The 17,080-nt window shown below is 45.8% G+C and overlaps 1 long non-coding RNA gene across 1 annotated transcript in view; it reads left to right on the top strand.

Moving 5' to 3' along the window:
* Window positions 1–3,848: 3,848 nt before the first annotated feature.
* Window positions 3,849–17,080, top strand: part of LOC309807242 — a 61,239-nt gene continuing 48,007 nt past the window's right edge. The window contains exons 1-2 of the long non-coding RNA XR_014294534.1: window positions 3,849–4,329; window positions 10,299–10,471. This is a non-coding gene — a long non-coding RNA (uncharacterized lncRNA). The remainder of the gene's footprint in view (window positions 4,330–10,298; window positions 10,472–17,080) is intronic.

Raw genomic sequence — 17,080 nt, 5'->3', positions numbered from 1 at the left:
CGATACTCAGCCCTCCTGGCTGCCCCACTCTAGGTCACCTCGGGATACCCAGGTGACCCGGTTAGAGTCCCTCCCTGTGCAGGAATCTAGGGGCACCAGCGGGTCTGAATAATATTAGTGCAGGGTCTCCCCCACGGCACTGGGGTTATTTGGGGTGGGTCATCCTCTGCTGGGGGCCCCTCCTGGGCACTGTGTGGGGTTTAGCAGCATCCCTGGCCCCACCCATTTGATTCCAGGGGCCTCTCCACCCCAGTAGTGACCACCACAAATTTTCCCAGACATCACCAAAAAACTGGGGGAGGCGGGGGCAGGATGGCCCTGGGTGAGGACAGCTGTGTTGAAGCAACCAGCCTGGCCCAGGGCAAGGTCTGCCCCAATCCCGTCAGAGCCTGCATTTAGAACTGCCCTTTCCCTCTCCCACCTCCCCTGCCCTGCAGTGGTCTCCGAGACATCATCCCCATGTAATCCATCACACCTTCTCAGTTTACTGTCCCCAGCACCTAGAGGAGTGTCTGATGTGTAGTAGATGCTTCATAAATACTTGCTGAATAAAGGAGTTGAATAAAGGGATGAGTGGATGAATGAATGAAGGTTACCGTGGAAGGAGGGGGGAGATTCCCTTTCTGGCTCTCGGGGGTTGGGAGATCAAGTGAGAGATCCGTGCTAAATAGGCTGACCAGCCCTCTGGGGTTCCCCGGGAATGAGGGTTTCCCCACAGTCCCAGCGCTCAAACCTGAGCGGTCCTGGGCAAACTGGGGGTGGGTGTTGGTCACCCTATGTAAACAGTAACAATTCCAACTGCAATAGCAATGGCCAAGGACCTCTAGGGTCTTACTGACCAGGCAGAGTTCTTTACCTGGCGGGGAAAGTGACACAGGAGGGAGGGAGGAGTCTAAGGAAGAACATCCCACACGACAACGTGTGCCAATGGCCCTGGGCCCAAGGTCACACCTGACCAGGGCTTGCTTTTTTTTTTTTCTAGTTTACTTTTTCCCACGTGGGTATGCAATTGTCCAAATGCCATTTATTGAAAGCTCCTTCATTTCCCCACTTTCTGTCATATCCGGTTCTCACATATCTGTTTCTGGACCTTCATTCTATACCATAGAGCTGTACGTCCCATCCTTGCACCACTAGGGATGTTTCATCACTCTAACTTTATTTTTTATTCATTTATTGTTTTGGTCGTGCCGTGCGGCATGTGGGATTTTATTTCCCTGCCCATGGATCGAACCCGCGCCCCCTGCAGTGGAAACTCGGAGTCTTAATCGCTGGACCTCCAGGGAAGTCCCCAGGGCTTGCTGTGACATCCATCGAATGGTGGCAGGTGGAAACGGGGAGCAGCTGTCTGTGAGCCATCCTGTGTAGAAATGCAGGGTGGAGGGCAGGCCAGCTGGAGCGGGAGGGGAAGAGGCAGAGGAGGGAGGGGGGGAGGGCGGGCGAGAGACAGACAGAGAGTTTCCGGAGACAATAGCTCTGGCCATGTCCTAGGGCATGAAAGCTGAAAATAGCTCCTAGTGCCCTGAGCCTTGGAGCCGCAGCCTGTGAGCCAGGGTGACTGGCTCTCCTCCCTGGTGTGTGTGTGTGTGGGTAGCTCTGGGCTTCTCAGGCTGGGAATGGGATGCACGGAGCAGGGACGGAGTAGGGACCCTTCTCTCTGGGACCTCGCGAGCCATCCTTAGCTCACAAAGCTGAGCCACTCCTGGCCCTACGAGTGGGGGGCTTATCCTCCCTGTCCCCTGGATCACACCGCCTCACACACAACTTCCCCATGTGTGCTCCCAGCAGCCAAGAGAATCTGTTTTTAAAAGATTTGGGGGAGGGGGGTAAACATACAAACAAGAGCAGAATGGATACTTTTTCAAAATGGGAATGGCTCTGTGTAACCCCACCCCCAGGGAAACCACAGTCCTGACCTCTAACACCCTTGACGAGTCAGCCTTGGTCTGGGCTTGCGGACCCATGGAAGCTTCCTCATCCCCTCTTTCAGACCCTGTCTCTCCCTCAGCATCTTTGTGAGAAGCACCTGGGAAAGTGGAACTGCTAGGCTGTACTGCTGCTAGAACTCCACCTGGGCTCCACCAGGCTCCAGCCCCCCGCCCTGTGCACCTCTCTGACCCTGAGGCACCTCAACTGGTAGGAGCGGCATCACCTTCCCTCCCAGGACTTGTGACACTTAAGGGAGACACCGAAAAGACAAGCGTTTGGCTCCCTGGCTGGCAAAGAGCAGGTGCTCAATTGTCATAAGTGTCTGTATCAGTGAGGCTTCTCCAGACAAACAGAATCCATAGGGTGTGTGTGTGTATACACACACACACACATACACATGTACACGCATACAAAAATATACAGCTGTGTATATATGCAGTATGCATACAGACATATACACATATAGTATATGCAATACACACATACATATATACACACATATGTAAAATGCATCGTTTGTATATATACAGTATGTATACACACATACAATACACATATACATATACACTATACATACACACATAAAATGCATAGTTTGTATATATACAGTATGTACACATGCATATAACATATGCAATAGACACACCTAGTACATATATATCATACATATATACACACATACAAAGATATTTAGATGTGTATATATACAGTATACATACATATATAATATATGCAATACACGTACATACATATAGACACATATATACACCTACATATAAAAGCATGTAGCATAAAAATATATATGTACTGTACATATAAATTCATCATATATATACATATATATCATATATATAAGATATATACACATACATATACACAATGTATACACACACATACACACCTATGTGTAAATATGCGCATGTACATACGCATATAAATACATATGCAAGTGTGTCTATATATAGTATATATATATATACATATAATACCTATGCAACATATACACATACAGGTATACAACATATATACCCACCTATATATAAATATACACTGTATACATACATACGTACAGCGTACATATACTATATATATACACACACCCATATATCAATATATGGGTGTGTGTATATATACAGCATGTTCACATTTATAATATGTATACTATATATATACACATACATACATGTATACAATATATACACACAAATATATAGGCTTGTATGTATACTGTATATAGTACTTACACATATAATACAAACGCACGCACATATAAACATGTGTGTACATATATATAATATGTATACACATATACAAATTAATAGGCTTGTATATATTCAGTATTTTTACATATATAGTTTTGTTTTAAGGAGTTGACTCATGTGACTGTGAGGCAGGCAAGTCCGGGCAGGACTCTGGGCTGGAGACACAGGGAAGAGCTGATGTCCCAAGGCCACTGGAGGAACAGTTCCCTCTTTCTAGGGAACCTCATTTTTCTCTCCAGTCCTTCAACTGATGGACGAGGCCCACCCACGCCGCGGCATTGACAGTCTCCTTTACGCAAAGTGGACCAATTTCAGTGTTAATCTCTTCTGAAAAATACCTTCCTGGCCACATCTGGAATAATGTTTGTGGTTGCCGGGGCCCCACGCAGTGCGCACATGAGATTAACCATCCCCGTGGCGATGATGACACTTTATTTTCTCCCTTGACCATTGTCCCTACTATTCCAATTAAAATGGCAGTGCCACGAGGGCAGGGCATTTCCTTTTTTGCCAGTACTGAGCGTCCGCGGTCTGGTGCCTAGCATAGGCTAAATACACGGCATTTTTGTGAACAGAAGCCGGGATTCCAGCTGTCATATTTAATGAGGAATTATAGTCTTCTTATTGGGGGGGGGGGTCACGGTACGTCAAGGGCGGGAGTCGAACCCGCCACCCCAGGCCCCGAGGGGTCTCCTCGGGTCCCCACTTCGGGCCGGTGGGTGTGGCTGGGGGCAGCCGAAGACGTGCGTGCGTGCGTGCGTGAGAGCGGGCGTGTCCACAGGGTGGGCCGCGCGCGCCGCGAGTGGTTCGGCCCGGTCCCCGGCTCATTGTGCTCGCCTCACGCAGGCCTGAGTTCGCAGCAGCGCTGGAGGCCCGGGGCCTGTGACCACAAAGAGGGAGCCGGGGGCCGGACAGGAGCGCGGCGGAGGCGGCTGAGGCCCAGGCCAGGCCCCCTCCCCTCACTGCCCGCCTGCCTGTTTGCTCCGCCCCCGCCGGCGGCGCCGCGCCCCTCCCCCAACCGGCAGATTAGCACGGTGCGGGGGCGGCGCGCGAAGACATGGGGGAGAAGCTGGAGCTGAGGCTGGAATCGCTCGTGGGGGCCGAGCCCGCCGTCTGCCCGTGGCCGCTGCCGTTCTACGTAAGTGCCACCCGTCCCCTCCTCCCGGACCCCCGCCCCTCTTCCCCCACGGCGGGCGCTGAGCCCACCGAGAAACGGAGCCACTCGAGTCGCCAGACCTTCTTTGGAGCCCCCCTTCCCGCCCCGCCGTGGTTCTCCGCGGCCTTTTCCAGCCCCCGCGCGCAGGGTGGGCAGAGGGGAGCCGGCGCCGGCCGGGGGCGCAGACTCGGCCGCGGGGACCCCGCGCTTCTGAGGGGCGCCCGAGCCGGTCTGCGGTTGGCTCTGCAGGGCTGGGGACCCCGGTCTCCCCGGGCCTGGACTGCCGGCGGGCTTGCCCTTCTGTACTTTAGGATTTGACATGTAGGGTTTCTTTTGCCTGGTAGTTTATTCTTAGCGCTGTCAACGCGCTTAGGTTTTTTGTGTTTTTTTTTTTGAGGGCACCCTTTCCTCCCTCTCTCCAGTTTTTTGTGTTTCTGTTTTGTTTTGTTTTAGTTAGGCATTTTGTCCCTCTGATCTTGAGTGGGTGGGCTGGCAGGACACTTGGAGAGGAGGCGTGCTGTCCCCTGATCTTGAGTGGCCTTTGGAAAATGACACGCCAAAGGGAAATTTACACACAAGTCCGGTGATTGCAGAAATGCAGGGTGTCCGGCCAGGTGGGCGCCCGGCCTCTCGTCCCCTGTGGCGGCGTGGTGCGCGTGTACCTTGTCTCAGGGTTTACGCTTGGGCCCCGCAGCCCACCTTCCGGAGGGAAAACGCAGCGGGCGGCTTGGGCCGGCGCCCTTTCGTGCGCTCAGCTTGCGGGGGACCGGCCTCCAGGCGACCCGGCGGGGAAGCCCGCGCGACCCGCGCGTGTGTGTCAGTTTTGTGGAAAGTGCGTCGCGGCCGGGGTCGGGACGCTGGGACCGCCTGGAGCCGATGTTGACTCCGAGCCCCGGTTCTCCGCAGTTATCTGAGGTCCGAGGGTTTCCAGCCCTCCACTGCGCACTGGCGCTTTCTATTTTTGCCCTTCCTGTGCCTGGAGGCGCGGCTGAGCCTGGGCTCTGGCTTTTCCGGTTGGGTAACTCCAGGCGGCCTGAGCAGCAGTGGGCCGGGCGGGGAGACATGCCAGGGGAGGGAAACTGAAAGTGGGGAGAACCTTCAGAACTCCAGCTGATCCACTTGCCTCGCCTCCCCGCCCCTCTTACTGCACTTGTCATGCCGGGGATGGCTGGCCGGCGCATTTTTCAAAATGTAATAATTTGTGTGTCCTTAGTAGCCGTGAAGCGTAGTTCACTTGTAGTGCACAGTTGTAGGAGTTTTGATCGCCATCAGGCGGCAGAGCAATCCTGTCATCCCATTTGCTGCCCTTTGGCGCCAGGGTGCCTCTAGCCTCTTGGCCACTAATCTCCTCTCCGTCCCGAAGGTTTTGGCTTTTCCAGAAAGTCAGATAAACGGAACAACAGCATGTAGCTTTTTGATTCTGGCTGCTTTGGCTCAGCAAAACCTATGCGAGATTCCTCCCGGGTTTGTTTTTTTTGTTGTTGTTGTTTTAAATATTTATTTAGGTAGTTATTTACTTGGCTGTGCTGGGTCTTAGTTGCGGCACATGGGATCTTCATTGCCGCGTGCAGTATGTTTTAGTTGCGGCGTGGGGGATCTAGTTCCCTGAGCAGGGATGGACCCCGGGCCCCTTGCATTGGGAGTGTGGAGTCTTAGCCACTGGACCACCAGGGAAGTCCGTCATCCCTGTTGTTGCGGGTATGAGAAGCCACTCCTTTTTCTGGCTGTGTTGTATTCCATTTTCCGTTTGTCCATTCGCCTGCGGGTGGCAGGACTTGTGGGATGTTTCCAGTTTTGAGGGGATCAGGAATAAAGCTGCTGTAAACATCCCAGGGCAGGTTTCCATGTGAACTTGGGTTTTTACCTCACTTGAGAAAATACTCAGGAGTGGGACTGGGGTCTGTGCTAAGTGTATGTTTAACACCCCTTCTGCATCTTAGAAATTGGTATTTTTGAATATTGGAAGAGTTTAGAAATCCACTGTGACCCAGCACCCAGGCACTTGAAACGAAGTTGAAAGTTCATCTGGAGATGGTCACGTTGTCGCCGTCACTGTCTTTTCTTCGAGGCAGAGCAAGGCCACAGATGTGTAACCCTTGTAAGGAAGGCCTCGTGTGTCCAGGCCGTGGCAGGACCTGGCTTTCTAGTGATGGGCGGTTCTGCAGTGGAGAGCGTCTTTCCCTTGCTGGCCAGACCTCGCTTGGCAGGGTGCGGGGTGTGCTGCCTGCCTGGCCGGGCGCTCTTTCTGCCGGTCAGCAGCCGTTCCTGGTGTGTCTGTCCTACTACCAGGCAGGCGGTCAGGGGCCCTAGTGACGTGCTCAGCGAGCCGCAGCCTTCCTAAAGCTTTGCGGGTAATGTCTGCTACCCTCCCATTTCCCTGCTGAGGAATTTTGCTTTCTCATGGGAAGTGAGGGGCCAGTACTTTATAAGAGTTCATATTTTGTGATGACTCGATGCTGAATACATTAAGAAAATGGGCTCCTTCCAGAAGCTTAACTTGTCAGAAGGTCAGATTTCGCATGTGACTGCACGTTTGAAATGAGTGAGCTTGTTTGTTCATGGATTCATTCATTCTGCAAGCACCTCCTGGATATTTACAGTGAGTGTTCCAGGGGGCGCAGAGGACAGTAGACAGTATTCTTTTTTTTTTTTTGATTTTTGAATTTTATTTTATTTTTTTATACAGCATGTTCTTATTAGTCATCAATTTTATACACATCAGTGTATACACGTCAATCCGAGTCGCCCAGTTCAGCACACCACCATCCCCACCCCCCACGGCTTTCCTCCCTTGGTGTCCATATGTTTGTTCTCTACATCCGTGTCTCAACTTCTGCCCTGCAAACTGGTTCATCTGTTTGAGACAGCTTTGTACTTCCCGCTTCCAGGGGCTCTTGTGTGGGCGCTGCGAAGCGGGGTTTTAGATGGTGCAAGGTGGAGGGTGGGCACTAGAACCGGTGCCCAGTGTCCGGGTGTGCGTGCGCTAGATGGGGCGTGCGGCCTAGGACTCCTGCCGGCTCGGTGACCCCGGCCGAGTGCTCTAAGGCTTCTAGGTCTCAGTGTTCTCATCTGTAGCATGGGCTGAACAGGACTCACTCTCTCTGGAGGTTACAAGGTCGAACTGTGTTAATGCTTGTAGACCCTACAATGTAGAACACTTAGGACAGTTTGGAGCATCGTTAATTGTTCCACAGATATTACCTGGTCTGTTGAACGACTTTGCCTGGTACACGCCAAAGCGATTAGGAAATTGGTATATCCCAGCTTTATTTCCTTTCCATTAAAACAGGGCTCAGGAAAAAAAAATCTGTTTTTCAGTAGTCGTATCATATAGTGGAAAGAGCACTGGTGTGAAGGCAGCTTAGGGTTTGAATTCCAGGGCTTATGCTGTCTGTGGCCTGGGCAGGTTACTTTTGAACTGCAATCCCCACACTTGTAAAATGACGTTAATAACCACTCTTTCTGTGGGTTCTTAGAATTAATTAAGCAGGTTATGTGTGTAAAGTATCCTGGCACTTGAATGAGTTGTCAGAACCAAGGGCTGCTGGAGACGATGCTTCTGCCCTAGGTAATCTTCCCTTCTACTGGGCGGCAGGTAAACACAAGCACAGTAGTCAGTGCTCTGGAAGAAGTGAGTTCTGGTGCTATAGAGCACAGAATCTCTTTTTTCTTTAATTTAATTTTTATTTTCTGTTGGAGGATAGTTGATGTACAATATTGTGTTAGTTTCAGGTGTACAGTAAAGTGATTCCGTTATACATGTATCCATTCCTTTTCAGATTCTTTTCCCGCACAGTTTGTTCCAGGCTATGGAGTAGAGTTCCCTGTGCTGTGCGGTAGGTCCTTGTTGATGATCTATTTGATATAGAGTCGTGTGTCTATGTTAACGCCAAAGTCCTAATGTATCCCTCCCCCCCACCTTTCCCCTTTGCAGAGCACAGAATCTTGGAAGGGAAAGTTCAGGGTAGGCTTCTTGGAGGAGGTGCCATCCTTTCTAAGGATATGTAGAAGCTCCTGGGGTGGCAGGAGGGAGCAGTGTGTGTCAAAGTTTGAGAAATATAAGAAAATATGGCAAAACTAAGGTATAGGACTGGAACTCAGGGTTTGGGAAAGAAATGAGAGTTGATACTGGAAACTTAGTGGGGCCCAAGAGAAGGGGGCCTTGTTTGTCCTGTCAGAAGTTTAGATGTTTATCCTGAAGGCTGTGGGAAACCCTGAAGAACAGTGAGATGGACTTCTGGTTTAGAGACTTACTCGGACCTCCATGTGCAAGGCACTTGATTGGGTGCAGGGTGAATTGTAATCTAAGGTTCCCACTTAAGTTATAAAAGGTTGGACTGGATTTTGCAGATCTGAGAGAGAATGGGTGGGGCCTGGTGACCAGTTAGAAAAGGGAGGGCAGCAAGCGTGGGTGACAGTTTACAGCTGCATCTTTTTGAGAGATACAGAGCACAGTAGGAAGGTATTGGGGGTGGGAAGAGGATCTTACTTCATCTTCAGTGCTTTAGAGGGGCCTGGTAGACAGGTCTGGGCCCAAGGTTCAGATCTGTGCTTTTGCGGAGGAGAGGTGTTTGAAGGCATGGGAGAGACTTAGGTTACCCACAAGAAGATCCAAAGAATCATAGGTCTGAGGGCTTTTTAAGTGGGTATACTGAGGAAGTTTATAAGCTGAAAGAAAGCAGCCAGCAGAGAAAGGGTGTGAGGATCTAGGAGAGGAAATGATTGTTCATTTGTTTTCAAAAAGCTGAATACTTATCGTGTGCCTGGCCCTTTTCTAGGATCTGGGGTTCTCACCATGTGTTACCTCTTCTGCAAGGACAGTTCAACTCATCCCCTGGTGAAGAGAAGTCAGATTATTCTTTGCATCCCATTCAGGTGTAGGAACTGTTCTGTACCTCTGAAGGGACTTTACTTAACCAGAGTAATAAGTTAGAAATCATAAGAAATTAGAGCTGGAAGGGACCTTAAAAGCCACTGTACTTAATTTTGCCTAATATTTTACATTGAATGTAAGAAAAATTTATTGTAGAGCCCATTCTCTTCAGAATTCCTTCACTGAACTTTCTTTATGACTTTCATCCAGTGGGTCTAGCTTGTAAATTTTGGCCTCCTCCTAAATTTGCTTCTTCATCCACATTACATTTTGCCCAGACTATGGCAGAAACTCCTGAGTGGTTTCGCGGCCCCTGGTCTCAGTTCCTCTAAGTTCATCTGCCTACTCGGGTTGAGTGATCTTCTAACATGACAAGATATGCCTAAAATAATGCTGCTAATGGCTTGCCCACACAGAGTTAGTGCATACTAGCCGCCCAGCGTGTGCTCTACACAGAGGCCTGTAGTCTGAACTGTGCTTTGCCAAGCCTCCTGGGGCTCTTTGGCCCTGAGGAAGGGGAGCTTTTTGTGATCACTCCCTTTATCTAATTGGTCCTTCAGCAGCGGGGCGCCTTTTTCTAATCAGCAGAGGCACCCTTACTCAGCCAGTGGTAGCCCCAGGCCTCATCACCTGTGGGATACAAGCCATGCTCTCTCCCAGGCTTGCTTGGGCCAACATCTCTATTTTTATTTCTGTCTCTTCTCACACTTGGACCCCTGGCCTTTAGTCATCCCCACCTGCAGCATTTACAGTGCCCAGCAGGTGTCAGGCTTGAGTGTCTTCGCACAGGTGCTCCCTGTGCAGTTAATGCACCTCCTACTCCACCTCTGCGTAGCCTCATCTTTCCAGACTGTACTTCAGGGTTATCATGAAGCCGTCACTTAGATACAACTTTTGGCCTCCATAGGCACTTCTGTGCTTTATCTCATGTGATTGAAATTTTGACTTTATAGATCTTCCTCCTTAATGAGGCTTTAAGGACAGGAGTCATTTCTAATCCTTAGCACAGAGCAGATGCTTTTTAACGGTGATAAAATGTATGGTTTAAATGACTCATTTTACAATAATTTTGCTTTAGCTTCCGATAGAAATAAAGTTTCCAGATGTTGTGTTCCTGCAATAAGAAATAAAGATGTGACCTTCCAGTTGTGTAAAGCCCATCAATGCTGTGTAAGTGCATCGGGTGCACTAAGGAACGTGGAGCCAAGTGGGCTAGTTGTGAGAGAGAGAGACTGAACTATGTTAACAAAGGTAAGCCTTCATTGTGTCCTGCCAACATTTGACAGTTGCTTTTGGGCGAACTAAATTTATAAAATTTTAAACTGTTCCTCCCCATTAAAGGGATTGAATATTTGGCCACTTTGGTGCACCTGTGTCTTGCGAATTGTCCAGTTGGAGATGGAGGTTTAGAAAGTGAGTTTCAGTCTTGTTTAAGTCTCTTCCCATCAGACTGGTCTCGTGATTTCCTACACACCATGTTACTTCCTGTCTACCTTTCCTTGGTGGTGTTCATGCCTGGATTGTCTCCTGTACCTGCTCAAACCTTGGTCCATTCTCATTTGTACCATGGAAGTTTGTCATGCCGGATACTGTCAGAACTAATTTTACTTAAGTTTGTGTTAAGGTGCAAAGCACACGTTTTGTATATTATCTGTTTTTTGTGTTTGTTTATATTTTTATGGTTTCTCTTCAAGAAATATTATGAGTAGGGAAATAACAAGATGTAAAGAGCAAAAAAGTCATCATTCTCTTTTAAGTTGTTAGAACATCTACCTGCAATCATAATGCACTGTGGTATGTGTTAAAATAGGAAATATGTGTCATGTCCCGTAGGAGCAGGAAAGTCAGTGGTGTTAGTGAGGGTGTGTCATGGAAGTAATCACTAAGCAGGTGACTGCTGGTTGGGGTCCTGAAACATTAGTGTGTGTTCCCTGTGTCCAGTAGTGGTCTGGAGAGGTCAGGAAGCGTGCCTTTCAATTTGAGGGAACAGAGGGTTTGAGGTCCTCTCTGTTCTATTGCTCTAGTATAGTATACTGCATAGCAGCTCATAAAATACTGTGTTTATAGTTGATATTTAAATCGCTGATTGATCATCAAGATTGGGATGTATCATTGGAAATGAAAATAGGAAGAGTCTTATGCTTTTTAGGTTTTTCCTTTTTTTCCGATGTCTCAGAAGGCTCTTTGATGGGGGACTTTTTATTCTCCCATACAATTCCATGAATACTTATACCCTGGCACTTATTTTAATGGCATTTTCAATTTATAAATGTCTCTGAAACACATACTGTAAACTATTTGAGGGTAATGACCATGGCCGTTGATGGCACATCTTAAATGTGCATCGTGTTAATGTTTGAGTGTCAAGTGGTCTACCATCAGTGCTTCCTTCTTTCACCCAGTTTTCTTCCTCATTTCCTTCTCCAAATTTGTCTCATTTTTCTACTCTCCCTTTTGCTTCTCTATTCTTGCTTTCTCTTTCCCATTGCATGTGTCATTCTTCTTCTTCTTCTTCTTCTCCTTCTGACTTCATTATTATGGCCAACCAAAACCTTTTCTAGGATTGTCTCTATCTTCCTTTCCTCTTCATTGCCATCCACAAACTCTTAGAGAATATTCTTGCTTGACTCCCTTACTTCCTAGCATACCCATGTACTTCCTGATCACTTTAGAACATTGAAAAGGGTTGGAATTTTTAAAAATAGGTAATTATAATCAGTCTTCTTTCACCTCTGGCATAAGACTCTTCTTCCTCAATCTGACCATTCTTAAATCTAGAAGTACTCCAGCTCATTGGTCTCCCTTACCCCCATGTTTAGGCCAAAGAACTTGTGAAACCTTAGTCCTGTTTAATACTTGAATTTATCAAAACATAAGAGGGCTAATTCTGCCTAAGGGCACCAAAGAAGAATAAAGATGCCACAAATAAATGTTTAGTCCAGATTTATAATGGACTCTTAAGTGCCTAGTTGAGTGCTAACCGTTAACTCACTTGAACACCAGGGAGGTCATGACACAAACTAACATGTTAATTGTAAAGACACTTCACTTCACCATTCCTCAATGTAGCTGATAAACTGCATCCAGTTAGCTTAAATAACATGAATGATGAATTTCCCTGTGTATATAAATTGGGAGTTTCTAAAGTTTTCTTTTTCCCTTTGTACAACTACTGACTGGCACCTCGCTTGGTCAGTGCAATAGGAAATGTTGACTAAGAAACACATTGTCGGGGCTTCCCTGGTGGCGCAGTGGTTGGGAGTCTGCCTGCTAATGCAGGGGACACGGGTTCGAGCCCTGGTCTGGGGGGATCCCACATGCCGCGGAGCAGCTGGGCCTAGTGAGCCATGGCCGCTGAGCCTGTGCATCCGGAGCCTGTGCTCCACAACGAGAGAGGCCGCGGCAGTGAGAGGCCCGCGCGCTGCGATGAAGAGTGGCCCCCGCTTGCCGCAGCTAGAGAAAGCCCTCGCACAGAAATGAAGACCCAACACAGCCAAAAATAAATAAATTAATTAATAAAAGAAACACATTGTCTCAATATCAGTGGACATAATGTCCTAGTAGTCTATAAAAATCTCAAAATTCTTAATCTAAAAGGTAGGTCTGCCAATCTTATATCCTTTTCCTTTGTTAATATAAGTATCCAATCTATGAAGGTCTCAGTTTCCTTACTTAGAATAGGAGGTGGATAGATTTGCTAATATCTAGGGACGTTTCCAATTTTAATATTCCCTAGTTATAAGGGCTGAGCCAAATACAATGGCTCCCTTAATCATTAACCTCGCTCATGATGAAAGTTATCAGCAAGTTCTACTTGTAAGAGATCAAACATTCATATCCATGTATATTGTAGCACATTGACTTTTACAGAACTCCAAGTAACACAACGTAGTTACATTCATAGACTTAAGGTCACTGTGGTATACTTTACAATTTTTCTTTTCCCTAGGAAGGAAATGTAGATCCCTAGGAAGGGATTTCTTTCTCTGCCTTTCAGTAATGTAAGCCTTTTATTATCTCTTGGATCCTAAAAATGGGTAGGGTTTTGGCAGGTGGAGCTTAGGACAGACATTCCAGGTGACAGGGACAACAGGAGAAAGGGCAGAAGGAAGAATGGATTTTCAGAAAGACTTGATATCTTACACGATGAGAGCAGCGTTTCACAATCTCTGTCCTGCAGAACACTGGTTTTAGATGATGTTAATGTAGTTACAAGACAGAAGCATTTGGGAAGAACTGTACTCTACATCCCGACATGAAATTCAAGTTTCACTTTGTTTCATTACATACTCTGAAAAGTTTTGGAGGAAGGAATTGATTTATTTTTGTTTAATTCAGTCTTACTCACAGTTACTTGACAAACCTATATTCAGCTGATGGGACTGTATTTTGTGAAAGGCCAATCGGAGAAATGGTGAGATGGAGCTTAGGATATTTCTTTGTTGGGACAGGCATGTGATTATTCTTCTTATAATTCTTTACTGTTTGTCGTAACAATTGTTACTTTGCAGGAGTCAGTTTTTTTTTTTTACATCTTTATTGGAGTATAATTGCTTTACAGTGTTGTGTTAGTTTCTGCTGTGTAACAAAGTGAATCAGCTATATGCATACATATATCCCCAGGATTCAGTTTTAAGCCCTCTGTTTTTATCTGAGTTATTGGGACTCTTAGAAAGCTCAACAATCCTGGAGTCTTCATCTCTGATGTAGTTTCCAGAAGCTCCTGGCACTTACCACTATTTCCTCTTGATTCTTTTCCTCCGACTTCAGACTTCTTACGATTATGAGCTGATGGTTTTCTCAGCCTCTAGTGTCAAAACCAGCTACCTCACTCATCTTCATTGTCTCAGTTACAAGGTGCAATATTTCCCATGTTTATATGTGTCAAAATAGAAGTCAGGGATTGATACATAGCATATGCGTAATAAAAATTGTATTTCTTTTTTTTCTTTGTTCGAAGGTATCCAAACACTGGCCAAGTTCTTAAATTGAAAGTAGAGTGATCTAACTTATTCAGCTCATCCAACCATCAATATTGAATATTTGTCTTTTTTCTTACACATATTTCTTGTATTCCAATTGTGACATTCTAGAGCACAGTGAGTACATTTATAACTTATTACTGCATTACTACCTTGGCTATTCCTTGACCAAAATTTACTTCACACAACTGACAGCCTAATTAACCTACTAGAGTTTTTTTTAATGTACGCATATATTAAAAAAACTCTAGTAGGTTAACTGCATTGCTAATAACTGAGTTTTTACATCTCTGTGCACCCATGTATCCAACACCAGATCAAGATATTATAAAATATTTCTAACACCCTACACGGTTCTCTGTTACTTCTTTCTGTTCCATACTCTCCCAGGGCAACACCTAAGCTGACCTCTATCACCATATATGACATACGTGGAAACACACAGTGTGTATTCTTTGGTATCTGGCCTCTGGTTACATATCATTATATCAGTAGTTTATTCTTTTATTGTGTTTTCCTGATTTTTTTAAACCTAGACATTCATACAGTGTCAAAGTACCACTGAGTTCTTCATATTATTATGCTGACCTCCATCTTCAGGGGCTTTCTACAGTCTTCCGTGTGTCTTTGCACCTACTTTCTCTTCCATCTAATTATGTTTCATTTAACCAACCTCAGCCAGCCTTCCCCCATATTCCCCAACACGTAGCAGTCCTGTGTTCAGCCAGTTTTGTCCCCTATTCCAGAAGCCCTTTGTGCCATTCCTGACACTGTGCGTGTTCCCTGCCCGGAAGGCCTGTTCCCTACCCTCTATATACTTGTTCAAGACTCAGTTTAAATGCTACCTGTTCTGAGAAGTCTTCTCAGAAGAAGCCAGTACTTTTTGGAATCCTTCTTTAATGAAATCCCATAGCAAGTGTAATCTGTCCTCCCTGATCTGGTAATTAATTATCCATTGTTCCTATCATATAGTGTTTGTTTTCCTTGTGTGCTGTTATTATTTCTTGAAGCAGATTACAGTGACTTGAACCAGGAACTGGGTCATTTTCCTCTTCATTTTAGTGCAAGTTTCTGTGATATGAAGTTAAACTCTTTTTCCCTCACTTCCCATTCACCCTCAGCAGTTGTTAAACATGAAGTACAAGTGAAACTTATTGGTTAACAGGTTTTTGTGGTCCTTGGTTCCGGTCCCTAGGTCTAAGCTGCACTTCTGTAGTGCTGATTTGACTGATTTCTTATTGTCACATAACTCAGGCATTAACTAAATCCTTACAAATTTAGATACATATAAGATAGTATTAAAAAAACCCAGTGGATATCAAAAGTTTTGGCCTGGAGGAGAGTGTTGTATGAGTCCTAGTTTGGTGGGGCTCACACTTAATGATCGAGCCTTCCAATATTCCACTGTAAGTAAGAAAGAGTTATGCAAATATATGGTTAATATTTAACAGTGTTGATTAAAAAGAGAAGAGAGAAAGGGACGACAGATACTTTGAGGGCCTTCTGGAATTCATGAACAATTATGATTGGATGGGGAAAAAGAAGAACCGAGGGCTAACCTCCCACAAGTGAAGTCAGGAAAGAGAGAAGGGCTCATCTGGTATGCAGGTAGAGAGGTTTGACCTACAGAATCTTAGAAAACCTCAACAATCTGAGCAGCGTTGGCAAGAGGCAAACTAAAGGGCTAACAAAAGTCTGCAAAAGTCTCACACAAAGAACTCTGGCATGGTGTTCATCATCTAGCTAATCCTAACATGCAGACATTCATGAGAGTAAAGTCAGGTCTTTACCAGAGTGGGTTTCTTATCTGGGCAACTGGGTCAAATGAAGAAAGGCAGGTGTAGGCTGCCAGAGTAATAAATAAGGAGAGGAAAAACAAAAAGAACGAGACATATCATTCATCAGTGATTTCCCCCCAGTATTCTTAGCCTCCAGCTTATCTCCATCTTACTGCTAACACAGGAACTAGACCGAACAGTGAGGTAAAAGGTCTCTACAGAAACTGAGGTAATATAGAAAATAAAAAATAAAACATAAAATTGTAAATTTTCTTCCTAGGGGTAATTGAGATGATAGTTCAATAATAACGTAAGATCAGGTGAAGTCTAAAGAAATTTTAGAAAAGCTGGATAAAGTAAGAAAACATCTGTTTGCTGCCATCTGAATGTTAGAGAGACACCAAGACGTGGGCCAAGTTGTGGAGAGAAGGGAAACACATACACAAGCTTGACATTTGGTGCAGCTTTTCTCCTTTGGGCATTTGCTGATTCAAATCTTACAGCCTACGAACTGAAAAGCCAAGGAGTTCAAAAGACTCTAACCACAGAAGCCAATGGGCAACAGCTCAGGCTAAAGGCAACAACTAGTGGAATGACAAGCTAAGTGTATCTTTAGTCTCACAGGGCTGCGGGAACCATTACATTTAAAGCCTAACAAATACAAGGGTAGTTGGGAATAGGGAGAATCCAAACTTTCACATGGTAATCCCAAAGGGCAACACCCGTAGAGGAAGGACAAGACAGGAATAGACCAACCTTCACACAGACTGAAAAACGGCTTTGAATGAGCTCAAACTGAGAATGGACTAAAGTTACCAGTCCCTATAGTAACTGTCTGTCATGGGCCAAAGTAAATCTTTTCAAGAGAAAGATAACAACATCCAGAATGTGGAGGTATCTTTATAGTTTCCTAAAATAAGTTAAGCCCAGTTTTAGTATAAAAAATAATTGGACATAACCAGGAAAAAGACTAAATGATCAAAAGTTCAAAAAAAGAAAGAAAGAAAAAAGATAACATAAATAGACATAGGAGGACAAGAGTTAGCAGGCCTTGGTTAAAAAAAAAACAACAACAAAACTACTATGGTTAAACAAAGAAA

The sequence above is a fragment of the Mesoplodon mirus genome, assembly GCF_964341445.2.
Source record: "Mesoplodon mirus genome assembly, chromosome: 7".
Lineage (NCBI taxonomy): Eukaryota > Metazoa > Chordata > Mammalia > Artiodactyla > Ziphiidae > Mesoplodon > Mesoplodon mirus.
The sequence above is the reverse complement of the archived record's forward strand: the minus strand, read 5'-3'. Positions and strand labels throughout refer to the sequence as shown.